Genomic DNA, 20,426 nt, shown 5'->3' with positions numbered 1-20,426 from the left:
ACAGTTGTGCTGATTAAAGAAGCAATACAACTGGCCTTCTTGAGACTAGTTGAGTATCTGGCGCATCAGCAATTGTGGGTTCGATTACAGGCTCAAAATGGCCAGAAACAAAGAACTTTCTTCTGAAACTCATCAGCCTATTCTTGTTCTGAGAAATGAAGGCTATTCCATGCAAGAAATTCCAAAGAAACTGAAGATCTCGTACAACGCTGTGTACTACTCCCTTCACAGAACAGCGCAAACTGGCTCTAACCAGAATAGAAAGAGGAGTGGGAGACCCCGTTGCACAACTGAGCAAGAGGACAAATACATTAGAGTGTCTAATTTGAGAAACAGATGCCTCATAGGTCCTCAACTGGAATCTTCATTAAATAGTACCCGCAAAACACCAGTTTCAACGTCAACAGTGAAGAGGCGACTCCGGGATGCTGACCTTCTAGGCAGAGTTGCAAAGAAAAAGCCATATCTCAGACTGGCCAATAAAAATTAAAGATTAAGATGGGCAAAATAACACAGACACTGGACAGAGGAAGATTGGAAAAAAGTGTTATGGACAGACGAATCGAAGTTTGAGGTGTTCGGATCACAAAGAAGAACATCTGTGAGACGCAGACCAAATGAAAAGATGCTGGAGGAGTGCTTGATGCCATCTGTCAAGCATGGTGGAGGCAATGTGATGGTCTGGGGGTGCTTTGGTGGTGGTAAAGTGGGAGATTTGTACTGGGTAAAAGGGATCTTGAAGAAGGAAGGCTATTACTCCATTTTGCAACGCCATGCCGTACCCTGTGGACGGCGCTTGATTGGAGCCAATTTCCTCCTACAACATGACAATGACCCAAAGCACAGCTCCAAACTATGCAATAACTATTTAGGGAAGAAGCAGTCAGCTGGTATTCTGTCTATAATGGAATGGCCAGCACAGTCACCGGATCTCAACCCTATTGAGCTGTTGTGGGAGCAGCTTGAGAAGTTCCCATCAAGCCAATCCAACTTGTGGGAGGTGCTTCAGGAAGCATGGGGTGAAATCTCTTCAGATTACCTCAACAAATTGACAACTAGAATGCCAAAGGTCTGCAAGGCTGTAATTGCTGCAAATGGAGGATTCTTTGACGAAAGCAAAGTTTGAAGGACACAATTATTATTTCAATTAAAAATCATTATTTCTAACCTTGTCAATGACTACATTTCCTATTCATTTTGCTATATTTCCTATTCAAACTCATTTAATGTATGTTTTCATGGAAAACAAGGACATTTCTAAGTGACCCCAAACTTTTGAACGGTAGTGTATACAGTACCAGTCAAAAGTTTGGACACACCTACTCATTCAAGGGTTTTTCTTTATTTTGACTATTTTCTACATTGCAGAATAATAGTGAAGACATCAAAACTATGAAATAACACATATGGAATCATGTAGTAACCAAAAAAGTGTTAAACAAATCCAAATACATTTTAGATTTTTCAAAGTAGCCACCCTTTGCCTTGATGACAGCTTTGCACACTCTTGGCATTCTCTCAACCAGCTTCTCTCAAGCAGACTTGAAGGAGTTCCCACATATGCTGAGCACTTGTTGGCTGCTTTTCCTTCACTCTGTGGTCCGACTCATCCCAAACCATCTTAAATGGGTTAAGGTCGGGTGATTGTGGAGGCCAGGTCATTTGATGCAGCACTCCATCACTCTCCTTCTTGGTAAAATAGCCCTTACACAGCCTGGAGGTGTGTTGGGTCATTGTCCTGTTGAAAAACAAATGATAAGTCCCACTAAGCGCAAACCAGATGGTATGGCATATCGCTGCAGAATGCTGTGGTAGCCATGCTGGTTAAGTGTGCCTTGAATTCTAAATAAATCACAGACAGTGTCACCAGCAAAGCACCATCACTGCTACTCCATCACACCTCCCCCTCCATGCTTCACGGTGGGAACCACCCATGCAGAGATAATCCGTTCACCTACTCTGCGTCTCACAAAAACAAGGCAGTTGGAACCAAAAATCTCACATTTGGAATAATCAGACCAAAGGACAAGTTTCCACCGGTCTAATGTCCATTGCTCGTGTTTCTTGGCCCAAGCATTCTCTTTTTCTTATTGGTGTCCTTTAGTAGTGGTTTGTTTGCAGCAATTCGACCATGAAGGCCTGATTCACGCAGTCTCCTCTGAACAGTTGATGTTGAGATGTGTCTGTTACTCTGTTTATTTGGGCTGCAATTTCTGAGGCTGGTAACTCTAATGAACTTATCCTCCGCAGCAGAGGTAACTCTGGGTCTTCCATTCCTGTGGCGGTCCTCATGAGAGCCAGTTTCATCATAGCGCTTGATGGTTTTTGCGACTGCACTTGAAGAAACTTTCAAAGTTCTTGAAATTTTCCGGATTGACTGACCTTCATGTCTTGAAGTAATGATGGACTGTCATTTCTCTTTGCTTATTTGAGCTGTTCTTGCCATAATATGGACTTGGTCTTTTACCAAATAGGGCTATATTCTGTATACCACCCCTACCTTGACAGAACACAACTGATTGGCTCAAACGCATTAAAAAGGAAAGAAATTCCACAAATTAACTTTTAACAAGGCACACCTGTTAATTGAAACGCATTCCAGGTGACTACTTCATGAAGCTGGTTTAGAGAATGCCAAGAGTGTGAAAGCTGTTGTCAAGGCAAAGGGTGGCTACTTTGAAGAATCTCAAATATAAAATATATTTTGATTTGTTCAACACTGTTTTGGTTACTACATGATTCCATATGTGTTATTTCATAGTTTGATGTCTTCACTATTATTCTACAATGTAGAAAATAGTAAAAATAAAGAAAAACCCTGGAATGAGTAGGTGTGTCCAAACTTTTGACTGGTACTGTACGTCCATTAATTTTTTTAAACTGGTACCAGGGAACTTCAGATCAGTCTTGTGACACTTGTGGGCGGAGAACACCAGCGTGTTCATGAGAGTCTCAGCTTTCAATAGAGTGGTCATAATGTAGGCCAAACCGTTCGGACGCTACAGACATTTTCGTGAGAAGACTGAATTTTGGGATGTCTCATGGTCTGACAAACAACGCTCTGCCACCTTTCACCGCAGATGCGGAAGGGCGATATCGGCGGGTGTGATGGATTGAGGCACATCCCATGCAAAAAAACATATCTCTAGCTTAAACAGACTGATTTTTATGGGGATTTTTGTATTAATATTCCATTATATTTCCGCGAGGGCGCGACCATTGTAGGCCAAGGGTTAAACCACATCAGGAGACCACTTGAGGTCTGGGAAAAATCAAATACATTTTTATTTTGGGGTGTAGTTAACCATTAACATATCTGCGCACCAGCAAGAGACCGTTGTTTGGTAAGCACTCATGTAATTGCAGAGTTTGCAAAAGAAATGGCCACTGGATTGATGCAAATAATCATGATATCATTCTGCCAGGTAGAAATTGTCTACTTTGTAGTTAACATATAATTGGGAAGGTTTATGGGAAAGCCTTTCCATCTCTACCAGAAGACGGTTATCATTTGCATCTATGTGTACCCCCCCATTCTCCTCAACGCAGATTTTATAGGGCCTTAAAAAAAGCAGCTCGGCATACAGACTAAGCCAGCACTGACCTCATTCCACTTTCGCCATTATAAAATGGAATTTGGCGGTGAGAAAATACAGTAGCTATTTGTTAGTCTGAAACCAAAGCTGGGACTTGAAGGCGTGTTCTTGTATTGTGACCTTCATACGCAGTCGTCTGACTAACCAACACCCACTAGGCTATAACCCAATCCAGCCCACTTGAGCAAGGTCGTATTCACTAGGAACGAAACGGAAGCAAATGGGCTGAAACGGGTAGGGGCCTACTTGGATTTGTCCAACAAGAAATATTAGTTTTAGTTTTCCATTGCGAAACATTTTGCTACGTTGTGCACTAATGAATACGACCCAGGTGGCATCCCCTACCCAGACAGATGGGATGATGATGAACTGGTTGAAGCAATGCTCAACGACCTCAGCTAACGTCCCCAATTACTGGCTCCCAAGTGGAGCTCTAAAAGTAGGATGTGCTGCCTGTGCCTTGTGCTGAACAGGTTCTGCTGTGTTCACGGACATCTGAATTGGACAGAGGGTGGGGGACGGGAGAGGGGCGGTGGGACCCTGTGGATCTGTGGCTCTCTCTCTCTGTGTCCTAATTACAATCATACCTGGAGGAGCTGACACACTTTACAGGGCAGCAGGACAAGAGGAGGGAGAAGCAGGTGACTGGTTACCGCACCTTAGTGCCCTGCCTCTGCCTGGGTCTACTGCAGAAGGACTGCAGACCTGGAGCCTGTCCCCAGGCACAATGACAAAGACGTCCCAGAGAGGTCAGAGAGACAGTTGGCCCTGAACAACACCAGTCTCAGAACCGCACATTCACTATCAGTATAAATATGGCCACGCAAATGTCTTGGATGCTACCGGCGAGTAAATCACGCCCAAATTGTCTAATTTAAAATGAGAGAAATATAACCCTCGCCAAAAGATAAAACAAGAGTAAGCACTTTAACGGTAACAAAGTAGTGCCCTAATGATGATCTCTGTCACTGAGATCTAAATGGCAGAGGAAGGTGGCACACGATTGTGGCCTAGGACGAGGGAAGGAGGACCTTAAGGCGCAGGCCTGGCTGCCACCATTACGGCTGCTTTCTTCATGATTTCCAATGAAATTATCAAATTATTATTGAATCGTCTGCTTAACGGATGGCGTCCTTTCTTGTTTGGACAGACAGGGTTAATAGGGATGGCTTGTCCTACACCTCCTTGGGGGTAAACTTCCTGGCCCAACGCAACCTTCTGAGAGGGATGGCCAAGCTAACATGATTAATCTACAGAGAATTCCACTTTTTCACAGAGCATAATGATAAAGCGGCAGAAGAAAGGACCATTGCCAAGGTACTGTTACCAGCTCTGCTGCCAAGACATTTCTCACACTGAGACGATTAAGTCAAACGAGCTGTACCGACAAAAGAATGCAGAATAATAAAGAGCTGTATTCGAGGGAAAACCTAGCTTTGCCATCGATATGACATACTGCTGTGAGAGAGACACAATGCCGTTAGACACTGGGCGTGGGGCAGGTAGATGTCCATTGTTGGGGATGGATTAGAATGAAAGAAAGGAGACAGCAGCTTGCTAATCAGAAACTGTTTTCCTGAACAGCTACTCTGTAGTCATCTGAGAGGAAGGATGCAGTAACAGTGCGTTACAATGTCTCACAGATGTGGACCATATACTGTACATCCCATGCAGACCACTACCTCATCAAAGAGACATGAACATCTGGTGTTTGTCACTTATTTCTAGGTGATTCTCTGCAGTACAACTGGATGTTTCCAGAGATTTGACTGACTGTCATTAATTTCCAATTCAGGGACAAAACCTTGAAGTGTGATTGTGCTCATACAGTGGGGAAAAAAAGTATTTAGTCAGCCACCAATTGTGCAAGTTCTCCCACTTAAAAAGATGAGAGAGGCCTGTAATTTTCATCATAAGTACACGTCAACTATGACAGACAAATTGAGAAAAAAAAAATCTGAAAATCACATTGTAGGATTTTTTATGAATTTATTTGCAAATTATGGTGGAAAATAAGTATTTGGTCACCTACAAACAAGCAAGATTTCTGGCTCTCACAGACCTGTAACTTCTTCTTTAAGAGGCTCCTCTGTCCTCCACTCGTTACCTGTATTAATGGCACCTGTTTGAACTTGTTATCAGTATAAAAGACACCTGTCCACAACCTCAAACAGTCACACTCCAAACTCCACTATGGCCAAGACCAAAGAGCTGTCAAAGGACACCAGAAACAAAATTGTAGACCTGCACCAGGCTGGGAAGACTGAATCTGCAATAGGTAAGCAGCTTGGTTTGAAGAAATCAACTGTGGGAGCAATTATTAGGAAATGGAAGACATACAATAACCACTGATAATCTCCCTCCATCTGGGGCTCCACGCAAGATCTCACCCCGTGGGGTCAAAATGATCACAAGAACGGTGAGCAAAAATCCCAGAACCACACGGGGGGACCTAGTGAATGACCTGCAGAGAGCTGGGACCAAAGTAACAAAGCCTACCATCAGTAACACACTACGCCGCCAGGGACTCAAATCCTGCAGTGCCAGACGTGTCCCCCTGCTTAAGCCAGTACATGTCCAGGCCCGTCTGAAGTTTGCTAGAGTGCATTTGGATGATCCAGAAGAGGATTGGGAGAATGTCATATGGTCAGATGAAACCAAAATAGAACTTTCTGGTAAAAACTCAACTCGTCGTGTTTGGAGGACAAAGAATGCTGAGTTGCATCCAAAGAACACCATACCTACTGTGAAGCATGGGGATGGAAACATCATGCTTTGCAAAGGGACCAGGACGACTGATCCGTGTAAAGGAAAGAATGAATGGGGCCATGTATCGTGAGATTTTGAGTGAAAACCTCCTTCCATCAGCAAGGGCATTGAAGATGAAACGTGGCTGGGTCTTTCAGCATGACAATGATCCCAAACACACCGCCCGGGCAACGAAGGAGTGGCTTCGTAAGAAGCATTTCAAGGTCCTGGAGTGGCCTAGCCAGTCTCCAGATCTCAACCCCATAGAAAATCTTTGGAGGGAGTTGAAAGTCAGTGTTGCCCAGCGACAGCCCCAAAACATCACTGCTCTAGAGGAGATCTGCATGGAGGAATGGGCCAAAATACCAGCAACAGTGTGTGAAAACCTTGTGAAGACTTACAGAAAACGTTTGACCTGTGTCATTGCCAACAAAGGGTATATAACAAAGTATTGAGAAACTTTTGTTATTGACCAAATACTTATTTTCCACCATAATTTGCATATAAATTCATAAAAAATCCTACAATGTGATTTTCTGGATTTATTTTTCTCATTTTGTCTGTCATAGTTGACGTGTACCTATGATGAAAATTACAGGCCTCTCTCATCTTTTTAAGTGGAAGAACTTGCACAATTGGTGGCTGACTAAATACTTTTTTTCCCCACTGTATAAGCGAATCAAGCGATAGCAGTGCCTAATTGCTACTGCAAAAGCATCAAATACTTTGTGCATGCATCAGTGAGTGCCCTGGATATGAGGGTGAATTTGAAGAGCGGCATCTCCTTTTCATTTAGCCGTGATGACAGACGATGCAATGTTGCGCAGCAGTAACAACACTACAGGAACGCTCCTTTGAGAGACGCCGTTGAAAGCAGTTTAGTGCATAATTGGCATGAGGGATTCGCAGAGTTTAAAGATGTTAAAGGGGCAGTGAAGTCAAAAACTAGATTTTCCAATTTTTTGTTAAGATATTTCCACACTATGAGGTCGAAATAACACTCTGAAATCGTTAAAATTATGATAATACCCTTTTAGTGTAAGAGCCTGTTCAGGTGGGATGGAGTTTTTGGCCCACAGCATAACATCACAATTTGATCTGATTATTCTGCATATGTATCATCCTACATTGAAGGGGTAAAGGGGTCCGCATGCTTTCCATCCGAAGAAGTTTGTGCATATTTTTCTGCTGTTTGTGCACACAAAAATGTTCTTGAGGCAAGCCGAAGTCTACGCCCCTTCGTCGTTGATTGTAGTAGGGATTCTTCAATGAAGTGTTTGCTGTCATTCAACGAGAGACACATCGCATTTCATGGAGAAAAATATAACTTGCGAAATACTGCACCAAACATTTTATTTAAACTTCAAAACGAATGACTGATTTCTTGAGTTATCTTAGATTAATTCTGACTAAATATACAGGTCCTTTTTATATTATTATGGTGAACTATTATATAATGCTGTCCAGTGAATATAACAGCAACTACAGTGCCTTCAGAAAGTATTCATACCCCTTGACTTATTCCACCTTTTGTTGTGTTACAGCCTGAATTCAAAATGGAATAAATATATTACTTTTCTCACTCATCTACATACAATACCACATAACGACAAAGTGAAAACCTCTTTTAGAAATGTTAGCAAATTTCAACCTCTAAGTCAATACAAGTTAGAATCACCTTTGGCAGCGATTACAGCTTTGAGTCTTTCTGCGTAAGTCTACTTGCACATTATTATTCTGTACAGGCTTCCTTCTTTTCACTCTGTCATTCAGGTTAGTATTGTGGAGTAACTACAATGTTGTTGATCCATCCTCAGTTTTCTTGTCACACCCTGGCTCTGGGGACTCTATATGTTGAGCCAGGGTGTGTAAATTCTATGTGTTTATGTTCTATGTTGTAGATTCTAGTTGTTCTATTTCTATGTTGGCCCGTGTGGTTCTCAATCAGAGGCAACGAGTGTCAGCTGTGGCTGGTTGTCTCTGATTGGGAACCACATTTAGACAGGCTGTTTTCCCACAGTAGTTGTGGGATCTTGTTCCGTGTTGGTTGTGTTTAGACCTAGGACGTCACGTTATCGTTTATTGTTTTGTTTATCGTGTGATACTTAATAAAGTAAAGTATGTTCGCTCATCACGCTGCGCCTTGGTCCTCATCCTTCGACGTTCGTGACAGAAGATCCCACCACCACAGGACCAAACAGCGTGTCCAGGAACACACGCAGGAGGTAACTCTAGTGGATGTCCTCCTCGGTTGGGGGCAGATTACGGAGGAGGAGGCCGTCCGGTACCGGAAGGCTATGAAGGGGGAGACCCAGGCAGGAGAGGAGAAGTGGCGCCAACCGGGCCGTGGTCGGACAGGCGAGAGGCACCCCCAAGAAATTTTTAGGGGGGGGGGGGCACACGGCATGGGCGATGGGGCAGCAGGAGGCTGCCACAGGGCGAATTGGGAGATTAGGAGAGGAGGCCACCGGGTTTGGGGGGCCGGAAGGCAGGTTGGCGGAGCCTGGATGTAGAGCAGAGCCAACTCCCCGTACTCAGGCATGGCAGCATGAGACTGGGCAGGTTCCGGGGTATGCGGAGCTGCGTACTGTGCCACGAGTGGTCCGGCATAGTCCGGTACGTCCTGTGCGAGCACCCCCGCACGTGTCGTGCGAAGGTGGGCATGCAGCCAGGGACGGAGTGTGCCGGCTCAGCGCTCGTGGCCTCCAGTGCCCCTCCTCGGTCCCGGATATCCTGCGCCAGTGTCACGTGCTGTTATGCCAGTACGTGTACACAGCCCTGTACGTCATGTGCTGATGCCTCACACAGAGTGTGTGAAGGTAGGCATTCAGCCAGGACGGGTTGTGTCAGCTCTTCACTCCAGGCCTCCAATCCGTCTCCACAGCCCAGCCCGGCCTGTTCCTGCTCCTCGCACCAAGCCTACGGTGCGTGTCGCCAGCCCGGCTCGGCCTGTTCCTGCCCCTCGCACCAAGCCTACGGTGCGCGTCGCCAGCCCGGCCCGGCCTGTTCCTGCCCCTCGCACCAAGCCTACGGTGCGCGTCGCCAGCCCGGCCCGGCCTGTTCCTGCCCTTCGCACCAAGCCTACGGTGCGCGTCGCCAGCCCGGCCCGGCCTGTTCCTGCCCTTCGCACCAAGCCTACGGTGCGCGTCGCCAGCCCGGCCCGGCCTGTTCCTGCCCCTCGCACCAAGCTTACGGTGCGCGTCGCCAGCTCGGCCCGGCCTGTTCCTGCTCCCTTCGCACCAAGCTAATGGTGAGCGTCGCCAGCCCGGCCCGGCCTGTTCCTGCCCTTCGCACCAAGCCTACGGTGCGCGTCGCCAGCCCGGCCCGGCCTGTTCCTGCCCCTCGCACCAAGCCTACGGTGCGTGTCGCCAGCTCGGCCCGGCCTGTTCCTGCTCCCTGCACCAAGCTAATGGTGAGCGTCGCCAGCCCGGCCCGGCCTGTTCCTGCTCCCCGCACCAAGCTAATGATGCGCGTCGCCAGCCCGGCCCGGCCTGTTCCTGCTCCTCGCACCAAGCTAATGGTGCGCGTCGCCAGCCCGGCCCGGCCTGTTCCTGCTCCCCGCACCAAGCTAATGGTGCGCGTCGCCAGCCCGGCCCGGCCTGTTCCTGCTCCCTGCACCAAGCCTATGGTGCGCGTCGCCAGCCCGGCCCGGCCTGTTCCTGCTCCCCGCACCAAGCTAATGGTGCGCGTTGCCAGCCCGGCCCGGCCTGTTCCTGCTCCCCGCACCAAGCTAATGGTGCGCGTCGCCAGCCCGGCCCGGCCTGTTCCTGCTCCCCGCACCAAGCCTATGGTGCGCGTCGCCAGCCCGGCCCGGCCTGTTCCTGCTCCCCGCACCAAGCTAATGGTGCGCGTCGCCAGCCCGGCCCGGCCTGTTCCTGCTCCCCGCACCAAGCTAATGGTGCGCGTTGCCAGCCCGGCCCGGCCTGTTCCTGCTCCCCGCACCAAGCCTATGGTGCGCGTCGCCAGCCCGGCCCGGCCTGTTCCTGCTCTCCGCACCAAGCTAATGGTGCGCGTCGCCAGCCCGGCCCGGCCTGTTCCTGCTCCCGTACCAAGCTAATGGTGCGTGTCGCCAGCCCGGCCCGGCCTGTTCCTGCTCCCCGCACCAAGCTAACGGTGCGCGTCGCCAGCCCGGCCCGGCCTGTTCCTGCTCCCGCACCAAGCCTATGGTGCGCGTCGCCAGCCCGGCCCGGCCTGTTCCTGCTCCCCGCACCAAGCTAATGGTGCGCTGCCGCCAGCCCAGCCCGGCCTGTTCCTGCTCCTCGCACCAAGCCTACGGTGCGTGTCGCCAGCCCGGCTCGGCCTGTTCCTGCCCCTCGCACCAAGCCTACGGTGCGCCCGCCAGCCCGGCCCGGCCTGTTCCTGCCCCTCGCACCAAGCCTCACGGTGCGCGTCGCCAGCCCGGCCCGGCCTGTTCCTGCCCTTCGCACCAAGCCTACGGTGCGCTGCCGCCAGCCCGGCCCGGCCTGTTCCTGCCCTTCGCACCAAGCCTCACGGTGCGCGCCGCCAGCCCGGCCCGGCCTGTTCCTGCCCTCGCACCAAGCCTACGGTGCGCTGGCCGCCAGCTCGGCCCGGCCTGTTCCTGCTCCCTGCACCAAGCTAATGGTGAGCGTCGCCAGCCCGGCCCGGCCTGTTCCTGCCCTTCGCACCAAGCCTACGGTGCGCGTCGCCAGCCCGGCCCGGCCTGTTCCTGCCCCTCGCACCAAGCCTACGGTGCGTGTCGCCAGCTTCGGCCCGGCCTGTTCCTGCTCCCTGCACCAAGCTAATGGTGAGCGTCGCCAGCCCGGCCCGGCCTGTTCCTGCTCCCCGCACCAAGCTAATGATGCGCGTCGCCAGCCCGGCCCGGCCTGTTCCTGCTCCTCGCACCAAGCTAATGGTGCGCCGCCAGCCCGGCCCGGCCTGTTCCTGCTCCCCGCACCAAGCTAATGGTGCGCGTCGCCAGCCCGGCCCGGCCTGTTCCTGCTCCCTGCACCAAGCCTATGGTGCGCGTCGCCAGCCCGGCCCGGCCTGTTCCTGCTCCCCGCACCAAGCTAATGGTGCGCGTTGCCAGCCCGGCCCGGCCTGTTCCTGCTCCCCGCACCAAGCTAATGGTGCGCGTCGCCAGCCCGGCCCGGCCTGTTCCTGCTCCCCGCACCAAGCCTATGGTGCGCGTCGCCAGCCCGGCCCGGCCTGTTCCTGCTCCCCGCACCAAGCTAATGGTGCGCGTCGCCAGCCCGGCCCGGCCTGTTCCTGCTCCCCGCACCAAGCTAATGGTGCGCGTTGCCAGCCCGGCCCGGCCTGTTCCTGCTCCCCGCACCAAGCCTATGGTGCGCGTCGCCAGCCCGGCCCGGCCTGTTCCTGCTCTCCGCACCAAGCTAATGGTGCGCGTCGCCAGCCCGGCCCGGCCTGTTCCTGCTCCCCGTACCAAGCTAATGGTGCGTGTCGCCAGCCCGGCCCGGCCTGTTCCTGCTCCCCGCACCAAGCTAATGGTGCGCGTCGCCAGCCCGGCCCGGCCTGTTCCTGCTCCCCGCACCAAGCCTATGGTGCGCGTCGCCAGCCCGGCCCGGCCTGTTCCTGCTCCCCGCACCAAGCTAATGGTGCGCGCGCCAGCCCGGCCCGGCCTGTTCCTGCTCCCCGCACCAAGCTAATGGTGCGCGTCGCCAGCCCGGCCCGGCCTGTTCCTGCTCCCCGCACCAAGCTAATGGTGCGCGTCGCCAGCCCGGCCCGGCCTGTTCCTGCTCCCAGCACCAAGCTAATGGTGCGCGTCGCCAGCCCGGCCCCGCCTGTTCCTGCTCCCCGCACCAAGCCTACGGTGTGTGTCGCCAGCCCGGCCCGGCCTGTTCCTGCTTCCCGCACCAAGCCAATGGTGCGCGTCGCCAGCCCGGCCCGGCCCGTTCCTGCTCCACGCACCAAGCCAGGGGTGCGCATCGTCAGCCCGGTCCGGCCTGTTGCTGCTCCACGCACCAAGCCAGGGGTGCGCATCGTCAGCCCGGTCCGGCCCGTTCCTGCTCCACGCACCAAGCCAGGGGTGCGCGTCGTCAGTCCGGCACAACCCGTGCCTGGGTCACCGGTGCCTGGTCAGGTACCGGTCAGCTGCTCCACACCGGAGCCTAAGGTATCCGCTCCTACGATGTCCAGTCCAGCTCCAGCCAGCGGGGCCAGACCGGACCAGGGGCGCTACGGAGGGATGGTTGAAGGGTGGTGGTCTAGCCCGGAGCCGGAACCGCCTCCGAGGAGGAAAGCCCACGCAGCCCTCCCCTGTTTGGTTTATGTTTAGGCGCGGTCGCAGTCCGCGCCTTTGGGGGGGGGGGTACTGTCACACCCTGGCTCTGGGGACTCTATATGTTGAGCCAGGGTGTGTAAATTCTATGTGTTTATGTTCTATGTTGTAGATTCTAGTTGTTCTATTTCTATGTTGGCCAGTGTGGTTCTCAATCAGAGGCAACGAGTGTCAGCTGTGGCTGGTTGTCTCTGATTGGGAACCACATTTAGACAGGCTGTTTTCCCAGAGTAGTTGTGGGATCTTGTTCCGTGTTGGTTGTGTTTAGACCTAGGACGTCACGTTATCGTTTATTGTTTTGTTTATCGTGTGATACTTAATAAAGTAAAGTATGTTCGCTCATCACGCTGCGCCTTGGTCCTCATCCTTCGACGTTCGTGACATTTCTCCTATCACAGCCATTAAACTCTGTAACTATTTTAAAGTCACCATTGGCCTCATTGTGAAATCCCTGAGCGGTTTCCTTCTTCTCCGGCAACTGAGTTAGGAAGGACACCTGTATCTTTGTATTGACTGCATTTATTGATGCACTATCCAAAGTGTAATTTATAACTTCACCATGCTCAAAGGGATATTCAATGTCTGCTTTTTTTTTTTTTTTTACCCATCTACCAATAAGTGCCCTTCTTTGTGAGGCATTGGAAAACCTCCCTGGTATTTGTGTTTGAATCTGTGTTTGAAATTCACTGCTCGACTGAGGAATCTTACAGATAATTGTATGTGTGGGGCACAGAGATGAGGTAGTCATTCAAAAACGTATCATGTGACTTGTTATGCAGATTTTTGCTCCTGAACTTATTTAGGCTTGCCATTACAAAGGGGTTGAATATTTATTGACTCAAGACATTTCACCTTTTTATTTTTAATGAATTTGTAAAAACTAAAAAAACATACTTCCACTTTGACATTATGGGGTATTGTGTGTAGGCCAATCTCAATTTAATGAATTTGTACTATTGCTGTAATACAAATTTTTATTGAAAAAATAAAGGGGTGTGAATACTTTCTGAAGGCATTGTATATAACAAGTTGCAAAGCCAAGCCATAGAGCAGGGGTCCTTAACTAGGTTCAGCCGGGGACCGATTTTTTCAAGCGGATGGTCAGGGGGCCCGAACATAATTATAAATAATTTGTACTCTGCAAATTAACAAAAGAAGCCCAAACAGATATTGTATTTGACAAAAACATAATCATGATCAACGATACAGAGTAAAAAAACAAAAAATAGTAAAACAAGAGGAATAAAATACACAAGAATGGAGCTACATGTATATACAGGGAGCACCAGATCAATGTGCAAAGCTGTCATCAAGGCAAAGGGTGGCTATTTGAAGAATAAAAAATAAAATATATATTTTGATTTGTTTAGCACTTTTTTGGTTCGACATGATTCCATATGTGTTATTTCATCGTTTTGATGTCTTCACTATTATTCTACAACGTAGAACAAAGTAAAAATAAACCTGTTTTTGCTTTGTCATTATGGGGTATTGTGTGTAGATCAATGAGGGGGAAAAAAACAATTTAATCAATTTTAGAATAAGGCTGTAATGTAACAACATGTAGAAAAAGTCAAGGGGTCTGAATACTTTCCGAAGGCACTGTATATACATATATCGATTTTGGGGGGGTTTGTATCATTTGATTTACACAACATACCTACCACTTTGAAGATGCAAAATATTTTTAATTGTGAAACAAACAAGAAATAAGACAAAAAAACAGAAGACTTGAGCGTTCATAACAATTCACCCCCCCTCAAAGTAAATACTTTGTAGAGCCACCTTTTGCAGCAATTACACCTGCAATTCTCTTGGGGTATGTCTCTATAAACTTGGCACATCTAGCCACTGGGATTTTTGCCCATTCTTCAAGGCAAAACTGATCCAGCTCCTTCAAATTGGATGGGTTCCGCTGGTGTACAGCAATCTTTAAGTCATACCACAGATTCTCAATTGGATTGAGGTCTGGGCTTTGACTAGGCCATTCCAAGACATTTAAATGTTTCCCCTTAAACCACTCGAGTGTTGCTTTAGCAGTATGCTTAGGGTCATTGTCCTGCTGGAAGGTGAACCTCCGTCCCAGTCTCAAATCTCTGGAAGACTGAAACAGGTTTCCCTCAAGAATTTCCCTGTATTTTGCCCCATCCATCATTCCTTCAATTCTGACCAGTTTCCCCGTCCCTGCCGATGAAAAACTTCCCCAAAGCATGATGTTGCCACCACCATGCTTCACTGTGGGGATGGTGTTCTCGGGGTGATGAGAGGTGTTGGGTTTGCGCCAGACATAGCGTTTCATCTGACCAGAGTACCTTCTTCCATATGTTTTGGGAGTCTCCCACATGCCTTTTGGCGAACACCAAACGTGTTTGCTTATTTTTTTCATTAAGCAATGGTTTTTTTCTGGCCACTCTTCCGTAAAGCCCAGCTCTGTGGAGTGTACGGCTTAAAGTGGTCCTATGGACAGCATTGCAGCTCCTTCAGGGTTATCTTTGGTCTCTTTGTTGCCTCTCTGATTAATGCCCTCCTTACCTGGTCCGTGAGTTTTGGTGGGCGGCCCTCTCTTGGCAGGTTTGTTGTGGTGCCATATTATTTCCATTTTTTAATAATGGATTTAATGGTGCTCCGTGGGATGTTCAAAGTTTCTGATATTTTTTTATAACCCAACCCTGATCTGTACTTCTCCACAACATTGTCCCTGGCCTGTTAGGAGAGCTCCTTGGCCTTCATGGTGCCGCTTGCTTGGTGGTGCCCCTTGCTTAGTGGTGTTGCAGACTCTGGGGCCTTTCAGAACATGTGACAGATCATGTGACACTTAGATTGCACACAGGTGGACTTTATTTAACTAATTATGTGACTTCTGAAGGTAATTGGTTGCACCAGATCTTATTTAGGTACTTCATAGCAAAGCGGGTGAATACATATGCACGCAACACTTTTCCGTTATTAATGTTTTTGAATTTTTTGAAACAAGTTATTTTTTTTCATTTCACTTCAACAATTTTGACTATTTTGTGTATGTCCATTACATGAAATCCAAATAAAAATCCATTTAAATGACAGGTTGTAATGCAACAAAATAGGAAAAAAGCCAAGGGGGATGAATACTTTTGCAAGGCATTGTAGTCTTATGAATGTGCATAGAGTCAGTGCAAGACAGGGTCAGTGCAGATAGTCCGGGTAACTATTAATTAACTACAGTATTTATCAGACTTATGGCTATTTAGCAGTCTTATGGGTTGGGGGTAGAAGCTGTCTCGAAGCCTGTTGGTCCGAGAGCCGATGCTCCGGTACCGTTTGCCAGATGGTAGCAGAGTGAACAGTCTATGGCATGGGTGGCTGGAGTCTTTTGGCACCGCCTGATATAGAGGTCCTGGATTGTAGGGAGCTCGGCCCCAGTGATGTACTGGGCTCTCTGCACCACCCTCTGTATTGCTTTGCGGTCGAGGTGCATTTGCCATACCAAGCGGTGATGGAGCCAGTCAAGATGCTCTCGATTGTGCAGCTGTATAACTTTTTGAGGATCTGAGGGCCCATGACAAATCTTTTAAGCCTCCTGAGGGGGAAGAGGCACTGCCGTGCCCTCCTCACGACTGTGCGGGTGTGTGTGGACCATGTTAAATCCTTAGTAATGTGGACGCCAAGGAACTTGAAGCTCTCAACTTGCTACTATTGTCACGGTTCAGACAGACGACAAGAGGACCACAATTGCGTCACACCAGAAAGTTTATTAAAACTTAAGGGAAAAGGGAAGTAGGGAGTGAGTGAAGGCTCCAGGGGTTATCCCGTCCAATGTGCTGGGTCTGTGCCCCCCCCCAGTGGCAGCGGTGCGTCCGATGACGCCGGTGGTTGGTGGTCCAGAAGTCCTGGGGGGGGAGGAAACACAGACACAACGGGGCGGATGAAACAAGGCAGAAGTACAGTTCAAGGGAAATCCAAATACGTTGTAGCAAGGCAGAAGGCTGGTCAGAGTTACCGGGGGTCGAAGAGTAGTCAGGAGTCGTAATGGCAGAAAGCAGGTCTGGTTTTCCTGGGGCAGAAGAGTATCCAAGAATCAGGCAGGTCCGGGGTCACAAAACAAGGGGTGAGCCAGAAGCGCGAGCACACAGGTTCGGGGTGTGAGCTTTGCAGACGATCTGACAAAGGAGAGCTGAGAGACGGGACTTTAAATACTGGGAGAGGTTAGTGGGTAATGCAGCGCAGCTGGCAGAGTAATTAGAGCCGAGCAGAGCAGGGACAGGTGGAGCTCGTTAGGCTGAGTAGAGAGAGAGAGATGAGCAGAGTGGAAGATAGTGGAAACACATTAAGGTGGTAACCCGGTGGAGTGAGAGGGCTCATGACAGAACCCCCCCAAGGGACGGCCCCAGAAGTCCCAAGAGCAACACCACGCCGGGCGGGAGGAGGGGAGCCGGAGGAGGGCTAGGAACTCCTCCGAACGGTCCGAGCGAACGCCCTCATCCTCGGAGGAAGCCGGAGGGCCGTGGTCGGGAGATGGGACAGGTCCCGAGACAGGATCAGGCACAGGACAGGAAGCCGAGCGGGCAGGACGGTTAGGGATCCCTCTGGGGCGGCCCCCTACGGATTGCAGGTTGATCAGGATGCCGTTGGTGGAAGGCGGTGATGAGAGTCCTATCCACAATCCGACTAGCTGGCACCCAGGTCCTTTCCTCAGGTCCATAGCCCTCCCAGTCAATGAGGTACTGGAGACCCCTACCCCTCCGTCTGGACCGAAGCAGGCGGCGGACGGTGTAAACCAGACCACCATCGACTGAGCCGTGGAGGAGGAGGACAAGGCGCAGCAGGGACCAGCGGACTCTCATGAATGGGCTTAATCTTAGACACATGGAAAGTGGGGTGCACCCTCATGGAATTAGGCAGTTGGAGCCGGACAGCAGTTGGGCTAATCACTCTTATGATAGGGAATGGGCCAATGAACCGAGGTGCCAACTTCTGCGACTCCACCCTGAGTGGCAGGTTCCTTGACGACAACCACACCCTTTGACCAACATGGTAGGTGGGAGCAGGGGATTCTCCGACGGTTGGCCCCGGTAGTGTAGCTGGCAACGGATCTGAGAAGTGTGGCTCGGGCCTGTGACCAGGTGCGGCGACATCGACGGGCAAACGCAAGTGCAGATGGGCAAGTAACCTCCCCTTCCTGACTGGCAAATAGAGGAGGCTGGTATCCATAAACACATTGGAAAGGGGACATACCGATGGCAGAGCAGGTCAGAGAATTGTGTGCGTACTCCACCCATGTCAATTGCTGCGACCAGGAGTGGGGGTTGCGTGAAGTCATGCATCGCAGTGCCTTCTCGAGCTCCTGATTTGCCCGCTCTGACTGCCCATTGGATTGGGGATGGAATCCGGAAGTCAGACTGACTGTGGCTCCCAGCAGGTGACAGAACTCCTTCCAAAAAGCGGAGGAGAATTGTGGACCACGGTCAGAAACTACATCCTTTGGCAGTCCGTGGATCCGGAAGACGTGTTCCAGGACCACCTGGGCGGTCTCCTTGGCGGTTGGGAGCTTGGGGAGGGGAATGAAGTGTGCCATCTTGCTGAATCGGTCAACTATGGTGAGAATGACGGTCTTGCCCCTTGAAGGGGGCAGCCCCGTGACAAAGTCAAGGGCGATGTGAGACCAGGGCGCTCTGGGCACAGGCAGGGGCTGCAGCAATCCGGCTGGGGGCTGGCAGGACGACTTGTGTTGGTTGCAGATGGGGCAGGCTTGGACGAATTCCCGTACATCCTTTCTCAGAGCGGGCCACCAGAACCTCTGGGCGAGCAGGTTGTAAGTGCGGGTGGAGCCAGGGTGACAAGCTAGGCGGGAGTCATGTCCCCACTGAACGACCTGGGGCCTTAGGTTTTCGGGGACAAAAGGCGGTCAGCTGGGCAAGTGCTGGGACCGGGCTGGTTACGGAGAGCTTCCAGCACCTGTTCCTCAACAGCCCAGGTCAGAGCTGCTACGATGCAGGGACTTGGCAGAATCGACACAGGATCCTTGGAGGGGTTGTCATCCTTCTGGAATTGACGGGAGAGGGCGTCTGGCTTGGTGTTGCGTGATCCAGGCCGGTATGACAGAGTGAAATTAAACCTGGTGAAGAACAGGGCCCAGCGGGACTGCCTGGAGTTCAACCGTTTGGCCGTGCGGATGTACTCCAAGTTCTTATGATCGGTCCAAACGAGAAATGGAGTGGTGGACCCCTCCAGCCAGTGACGCCACTCCTCCAAGGCAAGCTTCACAGCCAGCAGCTCTCGGTTCCCTATGTCGTAATTGCACTCAGAGGGGGACAACCGACGTGAGAAAAAGGCACAGGGATGGAGCTTCCTATCCTCCGCAGCCCACTGAGAAATCACAGCACCAACTCCCACATCCGAGGCGTCCACCTCCACAATGAATTGCCGGTCCACGTCAGGCATCTGGAGGATGGGAGCGGAGGTGAACCTTACCTTGAGGGTACTGAAGGCCTTGTCGGCTGCTGGGGTCCAGGTGAAGGGTTGCTTGGTGCTGGTTAGAGCAGTGAGAGGGGCAGCAACGGTACTGTAGTTCCGGATAAACTTTCTATAGAAGTTAGCAAACCCCAGAAACTGTTGCAGCTTCTTTCTGTTCTCCGGAACTGGCCATGACGTGACTGCTGATACTTTGGCAGGATCCATTTGGATACTTCCCTCTGCCACTATGTACCCCAGGAAGGCCACTGTCTTGACGTGAAACTCACACTTCTCTGCCTTGGCGTAGAGGGAATTCTCCAGAAGACGATGAAGGACTTGCTGGACATGGCGGGTGTGTTCAGACAGGTTTCTGGAGTAGATTAAGATGTCATCCAGGTAAACGAAGACAAACTTGTTTAACATGTCCCGCAGTACATCATTCACTAGAGCCTGGAACACAGCAGGAGCATTGGTGAGGCCAAAAGGCATAACCAGATACTCGTAGTGGCCTGTTGGTGTATTGAATGCGGTCTTCCATTCATCTCCCTCCCGGATCCGCACTAGGTGGTAAGCGTTTCTGAGATCCAACTTGGTAAAAACAGTGGCTCCCTGGAGCAACTCAAAAGCAGAGGTGAGCAGAGGGAGAGGGTAACGGTTTTTCACTGTGATGTCGTTGAGTCCCCTGTAGTCGATGCAGGGGCGAAGAGATCCGTCCTCTTCCCCACAAAGAAGAAGCCAGCACCAGCCGGAGATGAAGATGAACGGATCAATCCTGTGGACAGAGAGTCATTGATGTAGTCCTCCATGGACCTTCTTTCAGGAGCAGACAACGAATAAAGACGGCCCCTTGGAGGGGCTGTTCCAGGGAGGAGGTCGATGGCACAGTCGTACGGTCGGTGAGGGGGCAGAGATGTGGCTCTTGCTTTGTTAAACACTTCTCTGAGACCATGGTAGCATTCTGGGACATGGGAGAGGTCAGGGGCGGAGCTAGTAGGTACTGGCCGAGGGGGTAGTGCGGCAGCAAGCAGGCAGGTTCGGTGGCAGTCCTCTCCCCACTCCCTGATCACCCCGGTCACCCAGTCGAGCTGAGGGTTGTGCCGGGCGGAGCCATGGGTAACCCAGGATGAGGGGTTGGCCTGGAGAGGGGAGCAGGTGAAACTGGATAGTTTCTTGATGGTTTCCGGACAGACCCATCAAGACCGGGGCTGTGACATGAGTGACCGATCCGAGTAAGTGTCCGTCCAGTGCCCGGGCAGGAATAGGAGGTGTCAAACGGAGGTTCTCCAGTCCCAGTTGGCGTGCCAGCTTGATGTCCATTATGTTGGCTTCGGCGCCAGAATCCACCAGAGCAGCCAGGGTGTGAGTAGAGTCAGAGAGGCGGAGGTGAACTTGCAGCA

General features: G+C 50.8%; 1 protein-coding gene across 4 annotated transcripts in view; it reads right to left on the bottom strand.

Annotated features, from left to right (window-relative positions):
* LOC121536829 (protein TANC1) overlaps positions 1 to 20,426 on the bottom strand; it is a 292,594-nt gene that overhangs the window by 60,704 nt on the left and 211,464 nt on the right. The window lies entirely within an intron of this gene.

The sequence above is a fragment of the Coregonus clupeaformis genome, chromosome 23, assembly GCF_020615455.1.
Source record: "Coregonus clupeaformis isolate EN_2021a chromosome 23, ASM2061545v1, whole genome shotgun sequence".
Classification (NCBI taxonomy): Eukaryota; Metazoa; Chordata; class Actinopteri; order Salmoniformes; family Salmonidae; genus Coregonus; species Coregonus clupeaformis.
Note: the sequence above shows the minus strand (reverse complement) of the source record. Positions and strands in the feature narration are given on the sequence as shown.